The sequence below is a fragment of the Mytilus edulis genome, chromosome 10 (genome assembly GCF_963676685.1).
Source record: "Mytilus edulis chromosome 10, xbMytEdul2.2, whole genome shotgun sequence".
Classification (NCBI taxonomy): Eukaryota; Metazoa; Mollusca; class Bivalvia; order Mytilida; family Mytilidae; genus Mytilus; species Mytilus edulis.
Window position 1 is genome coordinate 30,566,872 of NC_092353.1, and position 8,201 is coordinate 30,575,072.

Sequence of the window (8,201 nt, forward strand, 5' to 3'; positions counted from 1 at the left end):
CTCAAGTTTCCAAAATATTGTATTGAAGTACCAAATAAAAAGATAATGGTGCTTTGAAACACCTATGATATATGTTTTTGACATGGAATATTTTTACTGATATAAAATTTAGGATTAATTTCCTACAACTGTCAAATTCAAAGGGAATAGTCCTTTTTCGTATGCAACCGGATGTAGCGAAATATGATTTGGTGGTATTACACCTATATATTCAAATACCGTTCTTTACAAAAGTATGCCCCATGCAATTAAATAGAGAGAACTTCCGGTAGTTGATGTTGACGGTTGTTTATTTTTCGATAAACGACGTAGTCTCGATCATCCAGCCGCTTTATTTTTCAAAGTAGAGCGTCTGGATGACATGTGATATAAAAATGGTAATTTATGACATTCGGAATAGTATCGGATTTTTTAGCCTGTATTTAAAGATAATGTCCAAGACGAATAACCAAGAAGTTGGTTATTGACTTCGGAAGAAATTATATTACGATAATACTATTGAAAAGCCCGAGTGTACCGATTGTTGTTAAAAGCTATTTATATTTTTTTTGTGACGACATACAAGTCGTGGAAAACACCAGACAGCATGGCTTCCATCACCGCGAAGGAAAATAACAGCACATCAAACTTTGGTAAGATGATATAACAACACAAACTGTTACATAAATTTTAATACTAGTACAACCTGAAACATCGAGTAGTTATATTCTTTCATGCATGTCCGTGCTACGCAAACAAGTTAATACTTATATACAATAAATGGCAATTTTTGTATTAACTGGGACCACTCGAACAGTCGTATACGCTATAAATACATTTTGTGGTTGATTAGTAGTATCTTTAACTTTATAAATACTTTATTGAAAAGTGCTATGAAATGTGAACTTCATCCAGGATAAGTTTGTTGTATCTGTCTGCAGTGTATAATGGAGTTCGCATTTTGATATGTGAAAAAAGGGGGAGGAATAATGCGCAATGTTGTACACATTTAAAGGAGGGAACGCAATCCAAACCCATTAGTAGAAGAAAACCAAACAAAGTATATCTAGAAGATGCCAATTTGAACATACACCAAATGGTCAAAATGATTTATGCTCGATATTTTTATAAAACAAAGGCATTTAGCTTTTACAAACATATAAGAAGTGGGACACGTTGTTATAAAAAGTAATTGAAATATACTGTTTGTAAACAAAGTCTGGACTGGTCAACTGGACAATACTTTTTTTGCAATTTTAAAAGGCATTTTTTCCACACTCATAAAAAATCATAATAGAATACATGCAATGTTGTCGGTGAATATATACCAATTGGCTTTCTTAACCTTGAAATAAAACCATGGCATGAGGAAAACACTGAAAATTCGATTTTATGCAAAACAATAGATCCAGCATCAATGAAAGGAAGTGTCAATGAGGCAACAACCGGTGATCCCAGTGACATACATTACCCAAAGTAGACATCTACATGATTAAGAGGTCATAATGTAGACTAAAACAAAAATTGAGAATAAAAGTACCAAAAGGTCAACATTATACAAATAATAAGAAGATAATACCAATGAGACAGTTATCCACCCCAAGCACAAACTAGGTAGATGTGAGCAATTATAGGCAACTGTATGGCCTTCAATAATGATAAAAATTGATGCATGATTTTGATAGAGAATACAAACAGGGAATGTGTCAAAAAGACATCAACCTGACAAAAGAACAGGAAACAACCACATGCCACCAATGGTTTGTGTCATCAACACAGCGAAATAATCTCGTATGTCGTAGCGGGATTCAGCTTGCACCAAGACATTTTAAAATGTATATTTACATATAATATTTTTTCCTAACATTTTGTTCATATATGCTATGGTGGTGATAAAAAATTAATATGATTTTAACATTTACTTTCTTTTGTAGACAAACCAATGAAGATTTCTGGACACAGATATTATATGTAAAATGTGAAGAATTAAAAAAAAATCTATAATACTTGAATTTTCATTGTATCATAAACAGCTCCAATTTTATAAAAAAAAAGATTCAAAGATTTGTTTTTAATTACTGAAGCTGCCAGCAATCATTATTATCACAGTATATAAACATTATTCTTGACAGCAACCATAAAGCGAAAAAAGGTACACAGACATTCACGTTGGCATTGTATCTCATTTACATGTCTGACCCTTCTCAGTTATTTATATGGTGTGGAGTTTTCTTAATATTGAAGGCCGAGCAGTGATTATATTTGCAACCATCCATGTCATTTGAACTCTGCTAGGTTGTTGCCTCAACTGCAATCATACCAATCTCCTTATTTTATATAAAGGTTCACATGTACAGGAGAATTTTTATGCCCTTTAATACACGATGGATATTGGAATCGAATTCGTATTACGTGTGAACTCAGCATAATAGTTTGTAGTAGGAGAATACACTTTTCAGGGTTTTTCTTTACAAGTTATCATGCAGCATTTGATAAATCCCATTCCATCTTGTCCATGTGATTGATTCAAACATGAATTCAAAGAGTATTAAATTGGGTTTCATGAATAGCTGGTTAACTTATGTATTTCTTCAGGGACACGGAGACTGGCAAAGTGGTATTGTGTGAAGATTGGTCCCGAAATGTTTTTTTCCCAAAAGGATTAGGCGATATAGATTATTGTGAAACATTTAGACTATTCTGTTGTTTGCAATTTTAAGATCAGTTAATTTTGTAAATAAAAATTGAGTTGGCTCATTGTATGATTTAGCTGATCTGCCAGTAATAAGTTGTTATGGAGGATTTTCTACATTGAAATCTAAGTATTTGTATGAGTTGTTTTTTCTTTCCATAAACGTAACGTGATGTGTGCTTTTCGAGTAAGGTAAGTGCGTCAGATATCTGAAAGATTATATAAAAAGGAAAGCATAAATTATAACAAGGATTTACAGAAATAAGAATAACGAGACAAAACTATGAAAAAAGGGAAAAAATAAAGAATACAGACTAATGTGGGTTCAATATAGACCAATATACCGACTGTTGAATGCTTAACGTCAAGTGGCAAATATTTCATAGAATAGAGAGAAAATGCTAAAATACAAAAATATAGAAAAATGGCATTTTATAGCATTAAGATAAGAGAATATTAAACGTGGTGTGTTATAATATACAAATAGATTGTTTTTGGGTTGCTTGGTTATCGTCTTGTGGTAAATAATGTTAATGTTCAGGACGGAAAAACGACAATACATATAAAGATGAGGTCCTAGATTATAGGCCGTTCGGGATACTGTGTTACATGTCGGAGAAACTGTAACTCACCAGAAAATAAGGGTATATTGTATGGCTTTATGTACAACGGTCCAACTGTACGGATCCATGGGCTCTCTAAAAAAAAATAGCGCACAGCGGAGCGTGGTATCCCCTATGTACACAAACAGTGGCTGATCCAGACCTTGTTATACAAGGAGGGCACTCTACAGTCATGCTACATTGTTTCCCTAGATAATCCACCAAGTTTTTCCCACGAAAAAAAATCCAGTCTTAATTCTTAATTATTTTTTTTACATGTGTCACAAAATTCAGGAAAAAGACCACCGCTAATAATTTTTTTGGTCGTTCTTTTAAAATTGCCCATCTGCAAGTTGGGCAGAATAGGGTCAACCACAAAATGTCAGTTTTAATAATCACATAACTTTTATACATGTAACGTTACACTATTTACCGTTTGTATTTTATTGTTTTTAACTTGATATAATGGGGATAACGGAAGTGCTATTTATAGATATGTTCTATATTTAATTATTTGTTACGCCCCCTATAAATATCTGACCAGTCCGGTTAATCACCCCAGACGTTATATATGAATATGCGTCTGGGTTATCGAGACTATAAACGACGTTGATCGAACTTCCTTTCGTTACTAATGTTAACAAGATGGCAGCGATAAAAACACCGACGCCAATCTTTAATTAGATAATAAACAAACAAAACATTCGTTTAAATGAAGAGTTTGTGAAGTAGTCCAGTCAAATAAGTTTAACTTCATACTAATTGCAACAGAAAATGTGTTAGCTCTAATCTAAATAAAGCATTTAACCCCAAATATACACAGAAAAAAGTCCCAAAAAATCTAACTTGAAGAAAACCCAAAACCAATTTTTTTTATTGGAAAAGGCGATATCTCTGCAAAATTGAGGTTTCTTTTAGTCATTGTTTGGTTGTTTCTTAAAATTCATGTAAAATATGATACTTTAATGGGGTTATAAGTTCGTATTTGACTACATAATATAATTTTTCTGCTCATGAAATGTACAAAACCGAAGTGTTGTGGATATTTTTTAATATTTTTTTCTGCACATTTTTAATTAAAGATATTGCAAAAAATTATGACTTTGTGACCATTTTGAAAAAATAATGTGAATATTTGGTATTGTTTATATTTAAAATTATATTTGTTCAGCATCTACCTTGTTTCAAGATACTTCAAACCATAAAAAGAAGAATAGATGCTTAATCATTTTAATAAATTTGAGGTTCTTTACCTTGGCATGTTGAAAAATCTAATAAACGCTCAACTAATGAATTATGAAATCTAGGTTGTAGCTTGATAAAAGATATAAAAACACCTTTAGAGTTGTTTGTTATACTCTAAAGATGGCTAAACTACCATGAATCAATTCATTCTGTTGAAAAGAAGCGGTAAAGATAATATAATTTTGTATCTGACAATTATTATTGATAGTTCTGCCTTTTTTGCAGAGTTATCTCCCATTTCAATGCAAATTTCCATAGGTATTTTAAAATCGAGATTTTTTAGTTTTCCGCAAGATATATTTTGTTGGACTTTTTTCTATATATATTCATTTTGGGGTATAATGCTAAAGATTAAAGCTTCTTCTGTTGCAATTACTTCAAGGAGAATATAGCAAATTTCATTGAGTACATATTTTTGCGTTGATCAACAAATATATTCTATGTAGATGTGCATATCGACAAGAAATTATGAATCAATTTTTGTTATGCGCCTTTGAATTTAGTGGCCCCAATATTATACTGCAGTCCGTTAGTCCTGTTCATGTCATCGTAACTCATTTGAAACCACACAACATAATTTCATAAACTTTGTAGATAATAAGGACATAATATGTAGATGAGCATAATCTCAGGAAAGGTTATGTGATCGTGCTCACAAAAGTTTTTTGTATAAGTCAAAATACAGTAACACAATAATAGCCTTTGTATGTGGTCATTACATGGATTTATCGCATACCCTTTATCACACCCCTACCCTTTATCGCATACCCTTTATCACACCTCTACCCTTTATCACACCCCTACTTTTTTTTTTTTTTTTTTTTTATACATAAAGTCAGTTTTTTTTGTTTTTTTAGCTTAAGAAAAATTTTCCCCAAAATAGGTCAATTTTTTTAATGACGTCATTTTTTGGTATACATGTGACGTCACACACGTCAAGTTTTCATATTGTATGCCGTGACTTCACGAACGTCAAGACTTAAGTTTTCATATTTTTTGGCACACTAAATGCAACTATAAAAAATACAAAACACACAAATAAATACAATAATAAACAAAATATTTTTAAAACAACAGCACGCAAATTGTAAGGTAACCCAGGTGCTTCGGATAAGTAATTGAGCAGTTCTTTTAAGGCCCTTGAAACAAGACAAAAGTAGAACTGAAGGTAACCCAGTGCTATGGATCAGAAAACAGTTCATATAATATAATACTCTTCTGTTGAAATATATGATAAAGCGTATAATACATGGCAAAATCCGTATCAAATGCCGTATCACCCTCGACCAATATCATCCCTCGGGCCTAAAGGCCCTTGGGCTGATATTAATGTCTCGGGATGATACGACATATGATACGGATTTTGCCATGTATTATTCTCTATGTATCTATCGACATGAAAGAAGAAGTACACCAAAGATGAAGTCTACTGTCGATAAATTTCTTTATGACGATATCTGCTCGTATCGACCTCATCCAAAGACTATACTTGTTACATGTATATAATTATTGTCAATAATCCTTTAATAAAGCACACATTCGATTAATTGGTTATTATGATTGTGTCTCAAAGTATTCATGACTGCACGTGCTTTATTCAAAATATGTTTCTGTTGCTCATTAATTGAAAAGAAAAAAATGTCAACTTTGAAAAGTGAAATAAGTGAACTGGCAGCCATTTCCATGACTCATCTGGCCCACAATGGTATTTGATCTAAAATACGTACGAACTGTGTGAATATCATAGCGAGCACATGCATTGTTAATTGTTTCTTTTGGACTTTTTGCAATTTTGATATTCGTTCAAAAATATTTTAGATAACACATGAGAATTCGAGTTAAATCAATGAACATGCATTTAAAACCTAATGCCACTGTTTAAAATAGGAGGTACATATAAAAATAAGTTCGATATATTATTAGTTCATTGAACGTATGTTCTTATGGTAGTTAGGCTGATACAAGGATGATGGTTTAACATATTGGCGACAAGTTCACAGATACAAAGATATAAATGGACACAAATATACCGTCAAACAAGGTTAGTTGTTACTGTTAGCAACCTCAAGTACATTTGTTATAAATATACTGGTATGCGGCCAAGCAGTAACAACTAGCCTTGTTTGACGGTATATTTGAATCCATTTATATCTTTGTATCTGTGAAATTGTTGCCAAATAGTCAAGTACATTTGTAATTAATCATCTGGTATGCAACCGAGCTGTCCTAATACTGTGCTATAAATGGTCAAACAGAAAGATTGAGAGGACAAATTTCATTTTTTTATTATTAAATAATGGTATACAGCTGGCTGCAGGATATCAACTTTTTGTTAAATTCTTGGTCTTTTGAATCTTGCTTTACTACTAAATTAAAAGAAAACATGTATGCACACTATTTCCATATCAAAATAGAATGATGTCATACATTATAAATTACAGTAGTATTGGCGTATAAAACAAAAATTGTGGAACATTTCATACTTTTCTAAATTGTAATATATATTGTGATATGTCAGAGACATATAAATACAGTTAATAAATTAGTAATACAGGTCTCTGGATATGTTAAAATTTTTAAAAACTGACAGGTCACCGAGCTTGTTTTTGTGCGACAGACTGAAAAAATACACATTGTGTATGTATTATCCAGAAAAGATCTTCATTTTCAGAAAAAATGATAAACTCCATCTAGAAAATAAAATAGAAAAAAAGAAATTTGTAGAGACGCATTGGAAAATAATTGCAAGGTAAAAGGTTTTATGTGTATTTTTTAAAATGATACGTTTCATTTTTATTAGTTTCTAGATTGAATATTTAATATTTTATCAAATTAATTTAAGTCTGACCACTTGTATAACATAAAACAGTCACACATATATAATTTCACTTTTTAGACCCCTTGAATTCGAAAATCAAAATGTATCATAAATCTCCTAGATAGCATTTTTTGGAATTGATAAGACATTTAGTCTGTCGATCATGACTAGTAATATTTTTGAATGTTGGTTTACATATTGGTACAAGGGCTTCAAGGTTCTTACGTGTTGTGCAAATCAGCAAAAACTGGTAAAAAAGCCTCATTTTGATACCTTATTAGACATTTTTAGATATAAGCAAACGGCCTTACCTAAAAAGATGTTTTGCTACAGAATGTGTTTTAATATTAATGTTTGTTTACACATCTACTTGGGATTTTTTTTCTTTCACATATATATTTTGATATGAAATAATACGCAAAATCACAATTTTATGTCGAATACGTAAATTTCATTCTGTTATGACGTCATAATGACAGCACAAGTGACATCTTTGCACTTTTAGTGTATAAATTATATAAACTTTTTTTATTTATCAATAAAATCGACACAATTTTGCATGATTGAGCTTATTTTATAGGTATTTGTTTCAATTTTAATGGTCAAAAAATGCTCTTTTACCTCATCGTTGCTTCTTTTGCCTATACTATGAGGGTCAAGATAGGAGTCCTTTCTTTCCTTATTCGATAAATTTTTGACCAATTTTTTCATTTGTGTTTACCTTTATTATCTACTATTTATATTGCAACGCCCCATTATTTGTCTTTAGTTTCTTGGTCTATTTTTCTTTATTCTTTTTTTTTTTACATTTATTTTGCAATTTTCACCCATTAATCCCTTAAAGTTTGAATTTGACAGTTTCTAT

The 8,201-nt window shown here is 31.2% G+C and overlaps 1 long non-coding RNA gene across 1 annotated transcript; it reads left to right on the top strand.

Annotated features, from left to right (window-relative positions):
- Positions 1–314: 314 nt before the first annotated feature.
- Positions 315–1,987, top strand: LOC139492397 (uncharacterized). The gene is made up of 2 exons (XR_011656815.1): positions 315–632; positions 1,914–1,987. It is a non-coding gene; the product is annotated as an uncharacterized lncRNA (long non-coding RNA).
- The last annotated feature ends 6,214 nt before the right edge of the window (positions 1,988–8,201 follow it).